This window comes from Anser anser (assembly GCF_964211835.1).
Source record: "Anser anser genome assembly, chromosome: 5".
Lineage (NCBI taxonomy): Eukaryota > Metazoa > Chordata > Aves > Anseriformes > Anatidae > Anser > Anser anser.
Genome location: NC_139725.1, coordinates 46675442 through 46694225, shown reverse-complemented (window position 1 = coordinate 46694225; position 18784 = coordinate 46675442).

Here is an 18784-nt window from a genome sequence, read left to right as displayed (position 1 = left end):
AAATCCATTAAACCTTGAGTGCTTTTTAACAATTTAATTCCTGGGAACTTTGTGGCTAGCATTGTTAAAAATAAAGAAGGAATAGTTTAAACTAACTGCTCTGGTAATGAAATGAAATGAAATGAAATGAAATGAAATGAAATGAAATGAAATGAAGAGCCATTGAAAACTAAAATACATTAAGAAATCAGAAGATTTACCTAAGAGACAGATGTTTCTATTGTTGGTTGATGCATCGATGGATTTCACATCTGGCACGCAACTGTGTTCTCACCTCTCTTGTTTTGAAATGTAAAAAGGGCAGTGGAATAGTGATTAGGATAGAGCCGTGTGTATACTTGGAAAGGTTTCTACACCTGAAATGTCTGGCCCATAGAACACAGATGTGTTTTGTATAGGCAACCAAAATTTATTGGAATTTGTTTTATATATAATCTGTTGCGACATGGTCAAAACTGTATTTTCTTGAAATATAGCTCAATTTCTTTCCGTGTCCCTTAAACAGAGTTGTCATAATACCTTCTCATAAATAAGATTGTCCCTTTCACACAAAATATATTTTGCATAATTTTACAGATCTTGGTATTAGTAAAAGACAGATTCATACGTGTACTGAGCTTCCTTGACCTAACCAATTCACCAGATGTATCATCATTTCCCAGATTAACAAATACATGTGTTTTTAAGGAAATGTAGTTTCATATACTAAATCTATTGCATAATACCAACCTTTTAAAACTGCATAAGGGTTCATTTTCTCTATATCACTTTTTTTTCTTAACCACACTTCTTTTGTATCCACTTCTGCAAATTCTGAATGTACAACCTCAATGTATTTTCATACAATAATGTAACAACAACAAAAGCATGATGTATTTTGAACAATAATAGACCAACCCTAGAGACATCGCTAGACTTGGACAATATTCTCAAACGTCTGCACAGCAAAAGTCTTCACTGTCAACTCTCTACCAAGTCTTTAATTGTTAAAAGAATGTAAAAGTGGTAGTGGTACGCTTCCAAAATGAATGGGAATTATTCCCGTATAAAGACATGCCAAAAACATCTTGATATTTTCCACGTGATGATCAATATTTAGGGCAATCACTTAGAATTCAAAATGTAAAGAATAGTTGGTATCAAATTAAGAAATATATGTAAAACAAAATAGAAAATAAAACATGTGAATCTAGATAGACACACACACCTCTTTCCAGAAAGATAAACAACAAAAAACAGACTATAGCAGCATTTCAGAGCTGAATAGTGGAACACTTTCCAGGTGCTACACCATCTGAAAGCCACTATCAATATTAAATGTTAACATCATCTGCCTAGAATAACTTGCCAGTTTCTGTGTGTACAAACCTGAAAGATGGATAAATGAAAATATGTAGAACTACAATCAGAAAGCCAAAGTAAACATCAATTCCTCAACAACACCCTTGGAAAAAAAGAGCAATAAATCTGTATTAAACAAAGCACAAAACAGTAAAAGGCTGCATGACATGAGACGAGGGAATATGTGAGAAATAGCACCAAAGACATAGAAACAGCTGTTGCGAGAAATGATAGTAAAACACTTTATCAACTCAACAAGATTCTAAGTGGCAAATTTACGTCAGCTAAAGGATGCATTAGCAAGAAACAGAGAAAGACCACAAAGATTGTTTACCATGTCATCCATCTGTGTACTTGATTTTCTGATCTTCCTCTTTTTACATTAAATTCAAGTTTCTTGTCTTCACTTTCAAAGCCGTGTTTACCTAACTTCCTCTTGTTTCTGATTTTTCATCTGTAAGGTAGTTGTCCTTTTTCTCTAATATTTCTGCAAATCCTGTGTCTTTGGCCTGCCTGTGAAAGAACTGAAAAAAAACCATCATTGTACTCAGTCCCACCCTTTGCTCAAATAGGGAAAAGCTCTGTAAAAGTGTTATGACGGCGACAACAACAACAACAGACCCCCACTACATTCTTCTTTTCCTTCCTTATTGCCCAGAATGGGTCAAACTGTATCAATGATATTCTTGCCATGCACTTGACTCTTTTCTTAAAAAATGGTAGGGTCTTCACAACCTCTGTACATAATCATTTCAATTGTTCATTTCATTTACTTATTTGTGTGAGAGGTAGCGAAAAAACCACTCATTTTTTGTTTAGATTTTTTATGTCCTTGAAGATTTTTATTATTAACTGTTCTTCTTGAAACCAGTGGTGGTTTGTTTTGCTTGCTTGTTTGTTCGTTTCTTTTTTACAGCCTTTCAACAGACATGTTTCCTAAATCTCTCAGTTTCTGTTTGCTTCTATATTAACTTAGGTTGGTGCATATCATTCTTGAATTATAGTGACCAGAAGTGGACATGATAACAATGATGAATAACATGTTTTGTACCCCTCCTAGTCATGTTATTGGGGCTTTTGTCTCTATAGTCCTTTTTTGAATATTCCAGTGTCAATTTTGCGTGTTTCACAACAGCATGGATTTTGCTCATTCTTATTCAGTTTATAACACAGTTTGTAATCTAATAAATGGATTTATTTTTTTTAAGAATGTCTTCTTTAGTTTTATAGATTTATTCCTCCTAAACCATCATCTGTGAATTTTGATTTTTTTTGAAAGTTTTGAAGCCATTTCAGTGTAAATAGAATAAACTCTAATCTGACTCTCTGTTGTTCATACATCGCCTCACAATATCTTATTATCTGCAAATGCAAGAAACTAGTCTATTTCACCATCTAAATCTCCATTGAAAATAGTGAATACAACTGGACCCAGAACTGACCCTGTAGCACTCCTATGCATAACTACTCTGGAATGAAATAGCTTTTTACCACTTCTGTATCTTTCTTGCTGATTTGGTTAGAGAGCTACAGTATGAGCTCCATATGGTTTATCAACAATGCACTAATGTATTTAGATAGATTTTTATTTTATTATTTTATTTTATTTTATTTTATTTTATTTTATTTTATTTTATTTTATGTTATTTTTTTTCTGAAAATAGAGCTCAAAATAAGAGCTCAGGGAAAGAAGGACAAAGACTATCTAACAGTCTGCTTAACAAAATAAAAGGCTGATAAATGAAAGAGAAATCTAATAAAATTTCACTGTTGTGAATTCAAATATTAAATTAGAAAGAAAAAAGCTATATGAATCAAGTGAATTCTCACACTGTGACAACAACACGCATGTCAATAGGAATGTACAGAAAGAAGTAAAATGCAAAATTTAACCATTTTAAGTAAAATCTAGGTGTCAACCTTCAAACCCTTCACTTTTCCTCCTCAAATATTAATTCCACATTTTTATATAGTTTTGAAAGCTACAAGTTTACCAAGGAGAGCTAGACTGATATCTAAATAGCTGTGGAAATAAATACCCCTAGAAAGGAAGTATTAAATGAAATTGATCAATAATAGATGCTGAGATACATCAAAGAGTTTTGTTATCCTTATCTTTACTGTTATCCATAATAAGAGATGGAAATATTCAGACAGTGTTTTAAGAATAAATTTATGGAATCTTTTATAACAGGTGTAACTTTAGGCAACTGGAGGAAGAAGTAAAACTGCAGTTTTAAAGTACTTTAATTAGGTTGTGTGTGTCTTAATAGTATATAGCCCATACATACATACAGGAATTTTGTTAGGAGTAGAAAAAAATGAAAAGGAGAAAGCAGGAAGCAAGACTGAACCTCTCCCTTCCCAGACACTTCTACATACAGGAAAACAACATACTCTTAGCTCTTTGTGTCTGGCAAGTCAGGAAAGAAGATGTGGAATTCCACAGTATGAACACATCATTAGAGAAAAGTAGAAGCTAGGACTAATAGTAGAAAGGATAATAAAAACTATTTGACCTCCTCTGTCCAGTAAATTAATAGCTTTTTTTTATTATTATTTTTTTTTTAGTTTTGGTTCATCCTCAGTGCGTTCAGATCCTTGAAATACAAACTTCACACTGTGTTAGAAGTTAGAAGAACTGAACTGTGACTGTTCCCCCTGTTCTGGCACTGTGCTGAAATAAAGTCCATATTTTTGTTGATGCTGGTAGGATTCATCTTTACTTTGCCTAATAAGATTTCTTAATCAAATATATATATATGTATATGTATATGTATATATGTGTATATATATATATATATATATACATATATATATGAGATTTCTTATCCAGATTAGGCTTATCACCCACTGGCCTCAGAATAATGTTCATTCATCCTTAGCACCTGACCAGATTACTCCATCTGAGCTTTGCTGTTTCTGTGTCTGGATTGCATTGCAGCTAACTTCACCATCCAGTGGGAGTTAAACTAGCCATTGATGTAATAATTGCAAATACAGCATTGCATGACTGACAGCTCACTTCTACAGCACTGCATTTTGAAGATATTCATCTTTATTACAAAAGTTTTTTGCTTCATAACAGATTTCAGGTTTACGCCTATTCCATTTCTTAGTCAGAAGTTTCTGGGTCTTAAGTTCTTGTGTATTGCTGGTTTTTGTTGTTGTTGTTGTTGTTTTTCATTGTTGCTGGTTTTTCATTTGCCACCTTCAAAGTAGAATTTGATTATATTTTCCATCATGTACACAACTACCAGTGAACTAGGTACAATAATTACCATTTCCCATAGTTTCACAATGGTCTATACAATATATAGAAACTGGTTATTGTTTTTTAAAAACAAACAAACAAACAAAAACAATCAACAAACTGATTTCTCTTATGTCTTGTTATCTGGATTTTCTTAATTTAATCATGTGAACACTACTTTCTACTTTGAACATTTCTCTGCATGTTTCAGCCATATTTACTGTTTAAAGTAATAATTTCTGTAGGGCTAGATCTGTCTCTCAACCATCCAGCTTGAAGGCTTTAATCTCACGTTCCACAAAAGAGCCTGGCTCTAATTAGCAAGACTTTTATGATTCCAGTGCTGTGTGTGCATGTCAGAGTTCTCAGCTGTGCAATGTTAGTATTGGTTTTGGATGTAAGCACATGTTATCTTATTCCAGTTTCATTCATTTGGAGGTCATAATCCTCAGACACCTTTATCTACTGTTCTAGTGTTCTTAGTTATGGTATCTCACTCAGCTGCTCATTCTTTTCCCTGACTAATGAGCTGTTTAAATAATTTCTGTTATTATTATTATTATTATTTTTTAACCACCACCTTTCCACACAGAACCAGATTATTCTTCCCACCACGAGGTTTTTATTGGAAACTTAGTAGTCATGGTTTGTGTTCATGCTGACTGATTTGTTTTTGGTCATGCTTTGCATGTGACTTTGGCTCTCACAGCCATAAGACAAACATCCACGTTTCCCCAGATTTATCCTGTTTTTTCAGGTGGATTACAGTTTCTCTATGTTCATTTGCCCTAGCAGGTTAGGAACGTCCTACCCTGATAATAGACCTTCAGAAATCCTGCACTTACTGCTGTCTGGTAAAAAACACAGCTCAAGTACACTGTCCTGCATGTCTATACATGGTAAATTTAATATTATTCCAGAATGAACAGAAGTACCATGCTGTATATATATACACTGAGTGCTTTGTGACATCTCCTGGAAGCAGCAGATGTGCTTCTCCTGCCCACTTGCTTTCAAGAAAATTATGTGAAAATGATTTCATATACTCTCTGCAGTTACACCGTGCACACAGAACAATTCCTACGTAAAACTGAACTGTTGGAAGTAGTGTTACTGTACTGAACAATTCTATGGTGAATGCATACTTATGTCTCATAAAAAACTGTCGCATTCCACCACCCCCCACACACACACACCCCGTATCTTTTATTAAGATGAGTAATTACAAAGGTATTACAATGAAATTAGTTCAAAACACTTCTTTTTGGAGCCTTCTCCAAACTTCACCCTTGCGCAAACTGGGTTTTCCCAAAGGTTCAATGCATGTTGCTACTTAAAAGTCAGAAAGAACTGTTTGTGATTAAAACAGTTGTTTTTCAAGCAGCTATACTGCATGAGCACTGATTTATTAAAATTCTTTTTAATCAGCAAACCATATTTAGGTATATGTGTGCTGAGGATTCAGAACACTTGTCAGCAATCTTAAATCTGAGCAAAATCAGAGCAAGAAAAACTAAAAAGTATAAATTTGTGGTTGGCTGAGATCTGTAGAAAAAAATGCTCTCAAGAAAGTTTCAATCAAATATTTAAAACTCCCTGGCTCCTAAAGCACATCATCTCATTAAGATGATTTGTAAGATGATGTTCCCTTTGAAGAGCCCCGTTATTCAAGGTGTTCCTGGTGCCCCTGGCTGTTTTCTGCCAGGTTTGTCATTTCACAGCCTGCTTCTGAACTCATTATATGAGTAAATAAATGAAAATAAAGATCTCTCAAATGACTAGACAAGAAAATAATCTTTTGTTTTGGCTTGTTGTTATCAACTGTTGAACCCCACAACCTAGCAAATCCGTTCTCCACTGTGTGTTGGAAGGTTTGTTAAGATAAATTTCTCTAAGACATGAGTATTATTCCAAGCAGAACACATGGACATACATGAAATTACTGACTTGAAGATAAGAAGCTTATTTGGAGGAAATACATTTCAGTTTAGCCTGATTTCAACATAGAAACTTGGACATGCAAGATTAGATTAGAAGAGGAATTGCACTTCAGATCTGGGCCCTACTTAAATGATTAGGTGGGATATAGGTATAAACCAGCTTTGTTCAAAGTCACTAGACTCAGTAGGGTTTTTTGTTTGTTTGTTTGTTTGTATTTATGTTTGTTTGTTTTAAAACAAATACAGTAAACACTCAGGTTCACTTTAATAGAAAGTATAAGTTTACTGCAGAGAGAATACTGAAGGGCAAAAAATTAAAAAAAGTAAATACCCTCCTTGAAACATATGTAAATTTTTGTTTACTTCTTTTATATGGAGGCATTCATACAAATACAAATAAAATTATTAGTGCTGAAGTCATCTGAGGCACTTGTTTTGACATAAACTTTTTTACTGTATATGTTATGAAAGGATCTCCTTACTTGATTTTAGATAAGAATTTGGACTCACAGACTCAGAAGAGTATCAAGAAGAAAGAGAAAGATGGTTTTGTTTTCTTGGTAGAGTTACATTTCATTGCAATAAGAAAGTACAGTTATATAAAACCTTTCGGTTTTTAGAAACATTTTGTGCTTGACAAACTGTATGCATGTTTGAATTATTTCACAGAACTAGAACTATTTTCACCCAACACTGAAGTGAAATCAACATGGCAGGTGCCTCAACAGTATGGCATAATAACTTTGGAAAGGAAGGAGGAATAGCAAGTGCTAAAATAAAGCTTTACAAAGAAAGAGTGTGATCAGTCTTTCAAATTAGAACATAGAGATGCTTGACCTGCTTTTAGTTAAAGCTTCCCTTGAGAAGAAAGTCACACCAAAAGAAATCGAATTATTTTAGTGTAAAATGTTCAATTTATATACATTAAATCTTCCATCTTATCAATCAAGCTGGCTCTTCTGGAAACAAAGACTAAAAGAGGTACAATAACTTTGGAGAGGAAATATATAAAGAGAGAAAATTTATAACCAGATAAAAACAAATGATTGTGAAGCACCCTGTCAGCCATTTGAAATGAGAATGTTGCCAAAAGCTTTTTAAGTGGAGGTGTATCTCCTCAAAATTTCTGCATCTAATTCTCTTGTTTAAATATTACAGCATAAATTCTTGATATCTTGAAATTATACTGGGTAAATTTCCTTATCTGAAGCAAAAGAAGTTCCATAAACAAGGTAAAATACCAACTTTTCATTTTATACCACTTTTCATTACGGTATTTAGTAAGGATGCTTTTCTTTGAGCTGTCACTGTGACTCTCTTGCCACCAGGATCTGGCACACTGCACATGTAGGCACTAGTAACAAGGCTCCTGCTGATGCTGAACTACCTGTCCCCAGTACAGCATCCCCTCAGGAGCTCAGCAGCACTCCACTTTCATTAGGTATGTGTTTGCCACTGAGCTGATAAACATATGCTAACCAGTCCATCGAGAAAAAACTCTTTTACAAACATTAATTCTCATGATACTCTCGAGTGTTAAGCAAGTTTTATATCAATTTCACACACAGGCAATGCATGAGATGAAAAGGTGAAATTAGACTGCAGAGTACTTACTCTGAGATTGAAATCTAGGAATACTGTTGGTTTACAATTCCCCGTTGTAGTTGGCAGTCCTTCTTAAAACTGCCTAACACTGAAGTAACTTGATTTAAAAGTTTTTTGTGCAATTCTATACCAATGAAAACTACTAAAAACCTGCCTTGTTAATTTCATTAAGCCTTAACTCCAGTAGTCATCTAGCATAGGTTAATTTAAAGAATCTCTATTTCCTGAATGTGAAGAATGTGAAGAATGTGTAGCATTATAATTGTGCATACCACAGTTCAATTAATAACAAATATCCCTTATCATTAAAAGTCATACTAGTAATTTATGGAGGTAGTTTGATGTACAGCTTCTGAAAAGTAGGAAGTAAAGTGTTGCTCAGAAACCTATGCTGAAAATAGGATCTTCTTATTATTTTGACTGAAGAGAAACTGGTCAGTATTGACTTTTACTTTCATGTAGGTGACTTTTTATTTATTTACTTATTTAAGTGACAAGAAAATAAAAGCAACAGCAAAAGATACCATTACTGGAATTTTCAATCTTACTATTAAAAACTACTGCCTGAAAATAGAACAGGTAGAAATTAAAATGTTGTTCCAGTAAACAGAAGATGCCAACTGTTAATACATATGAACAAGAGAGATGATACAATAGTAGTTTCTGCTTTGTAATTAGATTAATTTTATTTTTAGTGCAAACTTGGATTCAGTTTTTGTTACTGAAGAAGGAATGAAAATTGCAGTTTTTCTAACTGCAAATCTAGAGGAAAAAATGTTCACAACTACAAAACCAGTTGTAAAAGATGGACTTCTTAGCACTGTAGGCAAAAGTGGGTTTTGGATCACAAAAAATAGGCAAAGAAGAGGGTTCTGGCGTTATGCTGGGACAAAGATGCTTTTGCTATTGGAGAGACAGATTCTACTTCATTTAACATTGTAGCTGGATCTGCTAGCACACAAGGATGAAGACAGTAGCATCTTTAGCATCTCTCAGATAGTAGGGGCTGGTTTGCTCAGTCTGAAATCTTTTTTGACAATGAAGAGACTAATTTATAGCAAAACTTTTGAAAATCTATTAGGAATACAATTCTAACTCTGAGGAGAGAAAATCCTTAAAAAGGTTACCAAGAAAAAAAAAAGTCCTTATCCATCAGTATTTTTACATAAAGACTGAAGTAACATTTTAAGATTAAAAGATTTTTATTTTTATTTTTCTATCAGATATAGTTCAATAAAGTTCTGCATTAGAGTTCTTTCTATGCCATTCTCCTGTGGTTTAATGGTAACTGTTGTTAGTCATAACTGTATTTACAGAAAATATTCTTCCCTCATCGTTTCTTCAGGTGAACTAATGCAGTTTAAGACTTAAATTTTGACTTTACCTAACTGAGAAAAGGAGCATTTAAAATCATGGATTTTTGTACTAGTCTGAGGCATCGATGGAGTGTTATGGAAACAAAGGGGGAAAAAAAAAAGGGTCGACCTCCACTGGAGCACTGCATACCTTCCACTAAAGGCTCTTTAGATCCTCCTCCCTAAAAGAGCACAGTGCAAGAGAAGTCCAGCTGACCTACATCATTTAGCAGTTTCATGCCTTCCCTGAAAAATGGAGTGTATATAGAGATTTGCCCATAGCTGGTTTTATAGTACCCTCTTTTATGCCGTTCCTCTGCAATATATTTGGTTTATCTAAAGAGCACATTCTTTAAATACCAGCAAACTAACTCTCCCAGAATATGCTGTGATTCAGACACACACATTCTCTTTTAGTGAGTTTAAGTCACGCTTTCTGAAAAAGTCATGAAAAAACATAACTTTATAAAATCAACCCTGTTTTTTTGATCTTTCTCCTTAAATTCAAGCAGTGTTGGCCTGAGACTTACACGAGCATATTACTTTAAATAGTTGATCTACTCTTTTGATTTTTGTGCTTTTAATCTTTGCAAGCAACCAGAATGGCTGTGACAGTGACAGAATAATGTGAGTTAGGTATAATGCAGTTGGGTGCAATGTAGATTACTTTGTACTGTGATACCAGTACACTTTGACCTTTGTTGTTCCAGGTAAATGTCACTGACATCATGAAACAAGCTGTGGTTAGCTTAACCCACTGCAAACAAGATGGACTAAAATAAACTGAATAAAATCCTAGAATAAAAGCATCCTTAAAAATAACCCTTAAAATATTGCTTGATGATAAGAAGTATTTCATTTTGTACTTTTTTTTTTTTAAGTTGTAGGCAATGTTTCTCTAAAGATTCAAAAGTATAATAAAATTGCACATAAAAAAGAATTCTCCTGATAGGACTTGCCAAGTCTGTCTGGAACCAAACCCACGGAGATCTGTCCACCCACTGCATAGTCCTCGGGGCTGAGGCGCTACCTGAGCAATACCTATTATGCAAGCCCAGAGAGACAAGTGTTTCATGAGCAGTTCCAGGGGTTTGGGAAGATCAAGACCTTGATGGCACTGGCAGAAGTCATATAGCTGGGTTGCCTATTTCCATGGATTTTGTAAAATTTTAACAGATAACATCCTGTATGAAAACAAAGATGCTTCTTCCTTTACAAACACCTGCATTTCCAGACACTTAGTTGCATGGCATAACCAGAGAAACTGAGAAACTCCCTGAAATCAGGATCGTCCTGGTCACATGCTTATGAAGATTATTTTTATTTCACAGTCAGAGCCTCTTCTGAAGCAAAATGAAATATGTTAAAGGCATAAAATAACATACGTAAAGTTTAAGAAAAGTTTAAACCAAAAGCCTTAACCAACTGAAACTTCAGGGCATTCCAGGCAATTAATCAACATGCATGCTAAGAAAAATTCTATTATTTGTTCAACTCTCTTCATATGCATTCTATCTTCATGATCCATGAACACTAAGGTGTTTGAGTTTCCACTCATTAGGATTCTCACAGGAACAGTGATCAACTTCAACTGGAGTTGATGGAAAAAGATTCTCGCTAATTTCTAGGGATAAGACCCAAAATACACTGTTTTACACTGTACTCTCACACTTCAACTACTTGCAAATAGGAGTTGTTGCACTCAAACTGACAATAATTTGGCATAGGACATTGCTGAAAAAACAGGACTAGAGGTTTCAAAGCTCTGTTACAAAAGTCAGGAATTAAGAGTACAATGCAATTTATAAGATACACATACATAAAAAACATTATCTATAGAATTCAAATATCAGAATGCCAAATACAGTTTTTGAAGTCCCTGAAAACTTGTAATCATTCTATCCAGTCAAAAATAGCATGAAAAAAATAAATAATTACATTTTCAAAACAAAAAATATGCTTTTGGTTTCATTCACCATAAGAAGGAAAAGAAAATGAACTTGTCAAATAATTTATATGCCATGAATCACTTGCTTAGATCTGTACATTAAACCAAATCTTTTATAAAACACACTGTTCTATATGAAAAATGTCATTTCTGTTTCTTCCCAGCTGCATAGAGGTCTTCCATTCAAAATTTCACTTTATTCTGCTAATTAATTACGCTTCTTTGTAGCACTATCTTTAAAATATTATTTGAAAGAGAACACACTTTTGAATCAATATCAATCAGATTGCTTTATTTTCTCAAGGGAAAAGAGGATGCTCAAAGGAAATAAATCTTACATCTATATTAACTTGCTGCCATATAAAATGTGCTCTCTTATTATGGTCTTTGGAAAATCTTCAGCATTTCTCATATAAGTCTCATTTAAAGGTTTCTCTGTAATGCATTCTCAAAATAACTTATGTTTTTTGATTTAACGTAGCTGTTTTTCAAGAAAGATGGAGTTCAGTGTGATGTAGTGTTTTGGATTTAATCAGTACGGTTCTGGTAGCAGGGGGGGGCTGCAGGGGTAGCCTCTGTGAGAAGAATCCAGTAGCTGCTCCATGTCAGATCAGAGCCAGCTCCAGCCAGATCCAAAAGGGGCCTGCCATAGGCCGAAGCTGCATCAATGAGTGATGCTGGTTGCATCCCTGTGAGAGCAGATTTAAAACAAAACAAAACAAAACAAAACAAAACAAAACCACACTGCTGTAGAGCGAGGAGCGAGAAACAGCCCTGCAGACACCAAGGTCAGTGCAGAAGGAGGGCAAGAAGTGGTCCACGTGCTGGAGCTTCCCCTGTGGCCTGTGGAGAGGCCCATCACATAGCAGGCTGTCCCCCTGCAACCCATGGGTCCCACATGGAGCAGATCTCCACGCTGCAGCCTATGGAGAAGCCCCTGGTGGAGCAGGCGTATGTGGCCTGAAGGAGGCTGCGGCCCATGGAGAGCCCCCATAGGAGCAAGTGATCTAAGTGATCTGGGGGGGAGCTGCCGCCTACTGGGGACCCGTGTTGGAGCAGTTTGTTCCAATTTGAATCAAAATCTTGTCTAGAACATATCTCCTTAAAGGTTGTTGAAAAAGATGTCTTTTCATGTTTAACTCTTTCTTTGTGGACACTACAAAAGATAAAGATTTCATTTTTTTCCATTCTGTTGGTAGCTGCCCCTATTATCATTGTAGGTCAGCGAATACTTCTCTAAGCTCATCCAGCTTCCCTTCTACTTTCAGACTAAAATAGATACTAACTCTTTTTAGAACATGATCTGTGAGACTGTTCCATTCCTTTCAGCTCTATTCTTTGTTCTTTTGATAGTCTTTTCATCTGCTGAAGAGATTCCTCAAAGCCATGTCTGTGGTGTCTTGTGAATACACTAAGGATAAATCCAAGTGTTTGAGACAAATTACTGAAAGTATATTTTGCACTTTCTTATGTGTTTACATACTTAGTTAATGTGCTTCCTTTTGAAATAGGTGTGGAGAACAAGATTTCCATGCTCTGGTCTAATGTTATAGAGCCAGACCCCCAAAATTTCAAGGAGAGTTCTTCAAGTTTAGATAAGTCAGATCCTTTCTAGTTTTAATGCACCTTTTAATAAGTGTTTACTTATATTGTGTTCTTATATTCAATACAGTAATTTTCTAGCTTCTGTAATGAAATGTTAAGATAAACTTATTGTGACTGAATGAGTTGGAACATTTACTCATAATACTACACATGGTTCAAAAAACAGAGGTATCTCACAGAGATGTCCTCCATTCAATATCTGAGGTACTTTCAACCTATGTTTCATAGAATAAGGTTTTGTTACAATATATAGCTAGAGCCTCCCAGCCAGCTTAATAGTTGTACAGTTGACCAAAGCGCTGTCCCATTTGTACAGACAATAATTCAGACCCATTTTGCCTCAATACTTCACTGAGTTGCTATATTACAGTACTTCTACATCTTGACTTTATTAATTTCAAACTTCAAGAATTACAGAATTCTCTAAGGGGTTTAAGCAATACATGGATTACAGCAGTGTATGTTTGTATTAAAATCACCTTCCGTGCTCCATACAGGCTTATAAGAAATTCAAACTACTTCTGGCCAGCCTTAATCCAGAATATTTAAATATATCACTTTAAGACTGGGGCCAACAGTTCTGCTATTATGCCACAATGAAACTTCGCCATGAAGACATATTTCATTTGAACAGAAAACAATGCTTTCTCCTGGATACATTGAAGACAAGATATTGAATCATTGTTATAGTGGATACCAGCAACTGAGATATTTCATGGAATGCATTGCTTTCCATCTTAATGCAAGACTGAGTTTTGGCTATATAACGACATCATGACTGAAACCATGTACCCTCTATATACTGGCAGGAACAAAATAATTCAGAAATAATTTTTGCCTGAGGTATTAGATTCAACCATTCATTTAGCCACTAGTATAAATTCTATCAAATTCAGAGGTATGTTCAGCCATTCTTTTCAATATATTCAGAATACATACAGCTTTCACCAAGATACAAAAGCTAAATGAACAAGAAAGAATGGGGAGAAATTATTTGGCTCTGCACTGAGAAGCAAACAATTGCTGTCATAAAGATGGGAAATATATAAGGTGGAGAAAAAAATGAGCAGTGAAACCCAAACCACCAGCTTTATACAATCATAGGAAAAAAAAGAGAAAACTGAGTTACACGTTTTCATCACACTAATCATGATGTGAGCTTAGGGAAAGCTTTGATTGCACACCATAACAGCCAAAATTGATTAAATATAGCATGGTATGCTGGAAAGGAAAGCCAGCGATGACATCCATGTGTGTATTTCAATGAATGATGTCTCTGTATGTCTCAGGTCTCCTTATGAGAATACGATAGAGTTTATAGTCTTTGCCTGTGATTTTCTCTTTATACTTAGCTCACAGATTTTCTTTCTAGATCAAATAAAACTGTGATAGAATGTGTTCAAATGATAAGGTCAGAAAAAAAAAAGATTGTGTTTGAGTACTGAGAAATTAATTATTTGAAGAAATTCTAACAGAGGCTAGTATCAGAATTTTCTCACTATCTTGTGAGATAATTAATCAAGCTTGATTATAAATAATTAATGCAAAGTAAAAGTTAAGACCTGTGATACAAGCAAGGTGCTATCTTAAATACATCTTTGGCCTTGTTAGATATAAGTTTTAAACAATTAGCAAGCATATTCCTGGTTTGAGTGTATAATTACAATGATTACATTTGCTGATAGGGTAATTAAATTTGCTAATGACAATTAGCCATTTGCACATACAATTAGCTAATTAATGTGCACAGTTTCAAATGAAAAATGGTGTCCTTCACAGCTTTTAAAAATAATTTTCTGTATTTTGGAACCTGGGATTAGTGACAGAAGTTTACTTCAATAACCCACACTGATCAGAATTATTTCAATCCACTGTGTTAATCAAACAAACATACTCCATAACCACACTGCACATATACCTAGCTGTACAGAACATAGGTGTAACATGTCTTTACCTCATGAACTAAGAAGAGAGAATGGGAAATTTTCCTGTGGTACTGTTAGCTATTCCTAAGGGTAATGTAAATAAGGAATATAGAGAGAGAGCTGCTAGCTACTGATGTCATGTTCACTCTCACAGTAATCTCTTAAAATTCTCTTGATTATGAACAGTTTAAGCTCAGGAAATTTCTGGTACAATTAAATTCAGGTAGCATCCTGCATCACAACAAAGACAGCAGTAATGATACACACACACACACACACAGACACACACATACACATAAAATCATCGCTCCCTTCTGGCTGTCATTTTTGTTTCCATCTAGCTAATCGTAAGATACCAGGCAAAAATGTGCAAAATTCATCATTGCAAAAAGTTTGAAGGAACACAGAAGTGAGCAGACTGGTGAACACGTCGAATACTGACATTAAATGAAATGACTGAAATTCAGTATTGCATTTTCTATTACAAACACTATTAATCACTTAGTTAAATATGGAGATTGGAAAGCACTTTTCCAAAGTGGTAAAAATCATAAAGCAATATAATATAGGCCAGAAGCTTTCACCATGATCATGTCTGGTTTCCCACAGAATACATTCCAGGAGGTTTCACCTAGCTACTCTTGGCATTCCTAATGAAGTGGCAGAGGCAAAAATTGACTTCTTTGTGATTACTCAGTAAGTCAGTGGTAAATGCATCTCAGACTCTAGACTCCCAGCACTTTTGTAGTTCAACAATAAGTTCTTATGTGATAGGAGAAACAGAAAGGGAAATGTTGCACAGAAGATTTTGAGACAGGCTTACGTGCACAAAACATTATTTGCAGTAATCTGTAGTCAACGGTCTATATCGACTTCAGTAATGAAAAAGCTACTTTCTGCAAATAATAATAAAAGTACAAACAAAACCAAAAGGAGAGAACAAGAGAGAAGTAAAAAATAAATAAAATAAAATAAAATAAAATAAAATAAAATAAAATAAAATAAAATAAAATAAAATAAAATAAAATAAAAGGTCAGCCAATAAGAGCAGTGATTGGGTCCCAAGGCAAGCTTCCTCTTTTGGGTATCCTCCCACAGGCAGCAGGTGTTCCTATCAATAACGTCTTTTTCACAGTAACTATTACTAATTCCATCAGCACCTGCTCACACTCTCTATTATATGCTCACATTTACAATGCTGTAAGCATGAATTACATGATGCTTTGATCTGAGGTGGGAGACGCACACAGAGCAGATCTTAAACTTTGTGCATGTGTATTAATGGTCCTGAGTGTGAAACATTTGGATGTAACAAAGGAAAAGTAGGAAAAAAGAGGAAAGAGAAAGATAGAAGGGGTAAATCTGGTACAGTCTGCCCAGGGAGGTGGTCATGGCACTAAGCTTGCCAGAGTTCAAGAAGCATTTGGACAGCACTCTCAGACACATGATCTGATGTTTGGGAGGCCCTGCACAGACTCAGGAGTATGACTCAATGATCCTTGTGGATCCCTTCCAACTTGGGATAGTCTATGATTCTGTGAAGTCTGTATTGGGCTTACTGATCCCCACAGGATCAATTTGGGAAGGATGGCATGCCATGGGAGGGACCCTACAGGGAGCAGGGGCACAGAGTGATTATGAAGGAGCAGCAGAGACTAAGTGCTATGGACTGACCACAGCCCCCATTCCCCTTTCTCCTGTGTCACTCGGGGGGAAGAAGTAGAATAGGGTGGCTAGGGGGAAGGTATTTTTAGTTTCACATTTCTCTAGTCTGTTAGTAATAGCCAATGTTACATTAATCTCCCTATGCTGAGTCTGTTTTGCCCATGATGGTAACTGTTGAGTGATCTCCCTGTCCTTATCCCAAACCTTGAGCCCTTTTCTGTCGTATTTTCTCCCACTTTTCCTTTTAGGAGGGAGAATGAGAGATTAGCGTGGTGGAGTTTAGCTGTCCATCAGGGTGAAACCACCAAGAAGTACCGTGATTTCACTACAACAACAGTTAAAGGTTACAGAGCTGTGTGTGAAAGACATGCTACAGGCCTGCAAATCTTATAGGGAAGGCATTTGTAATGGAAAGCTCAGGATGGATCTTATTGATATGCTCTGTGACTTCTGTGACACTGTGCAGGTACTTATGATATAGCCTATATATAGCATACCTAGATTCTTATCTCAGTAGCCAGAAAGAAAAATATTAATTGAATATTTAATTTCTGTGTATGTTGAGGACAGGAATAATGGTCATATAGATATGGGATGGGAACTCTAGTTTCTCTTCTTGGACATGTAACATTTCTGGAGGTTAATGTAAACAAATTAATGTTACATATAGATGAGTAATAATGTATGAGTAATAAATGAGTAATAAAGATCATCAATATTACTCTGTTTCAGAAACGTGCTGGAAATGTTATGTTTGTAATGCATGTGAAAGTCTCAAAGGTAATTAAGAACACCTTGTATTGGTTTTGATTTACAGTACAAAGAGGCATAAGGAAATTATATCATTAGGATTGTTATTTTACACTAGTTGCAAACTTATGTTGACTTCTGCCAACAGCTGCCTTTCCCTCTGTTCTCAGAAAAGAAGCAAGGGAGGATTCATTTCAGAAAATTGATAGGTATGCTGCCATCATGCACTACACCAAGAATGACAACATGCCTTCAGGTTTTAATATGCTGGAATAAATTTGCACTCACTTCTCACCTCTCTGGAGTGTCTTCTGTTATCACATTGTTATAAAGCATTGGGTATCAAAAATACAGGGTCTTATTCCATCCTGATGAGAATTGTTTCGTTTTATGTATGTAACTGAGCATTCACTGGATTCATTAGAATGTGATTAAGACAGAATAAAAGAAGTGCTACAAGCAGATCAGCTCTGCCTGTAGGGGTTAAAGGTGACCTAAGTATATTGCATCTGCACAGTAATTAGGATATAAATGTATATAGGATAATGCTATAATCCTAATTATTAGGTATTATACGTGAAATTCAGAGGTATTTCTTATAATCTCTTACCAAAAGCACTCAGAGAATGGCTGTGATCATAGATATCACTTCTTGCAGGTGAACAGCCTATTCAGCATGAGGTATTCTGGAGGCCTTTGGCCTGCAAGCATTTCCTCAAACATCTTCCACATGACATACGCACCTGTGAGATGAATGAACAGGTGCTACGATTTCCCCATTTTCTATGACATGCTGCTGTTTGTCTTGCTTATATATTCTTATATAAGCTTGTATATTCTTACATATATTCTTATATTTATATATTCTAAACTCACATCAGATAGATGATTAGGTTTACCGTAGTGCTTCTCTTTGATAATCTGATTTAAGGTTTCGGGTTCCTTTCATTTCTTGGTCTCCGGGAATGTATACTAAATGGATAATTTTCTTGAAGTTATAGCTCCTTAACACCAGAACCAATTCAATTTTCATTTTTCACACTTCCATTTCACTGAAAAAACAACTTGGATTTTTTTTTTCTTTCCATTAAAAAATTAGGGTTTGCATTAAAAGATAATGAAGAGTCATAATCTAGTCTTGCTACAGCATTTAACAGGTCAAACTGTGTTACCTTTGCTTCTATTTTTCTTGGAAAGTGCCTCAAAACCAACAAATGCAATGCTAGGGAACTAAAAAATTATTTGTACAGACAAGACATCAGTTGGTTTTATCAAGAGCTACCTGCAGCATTCCAATTCTCATACACAGCAAATGCCCCAAACCTTAGAAGACATGACAGCAGCCCCAGGTGCAATTTCCTTTGCCAAATTACTCCATTCAAATTGACAAACTACTT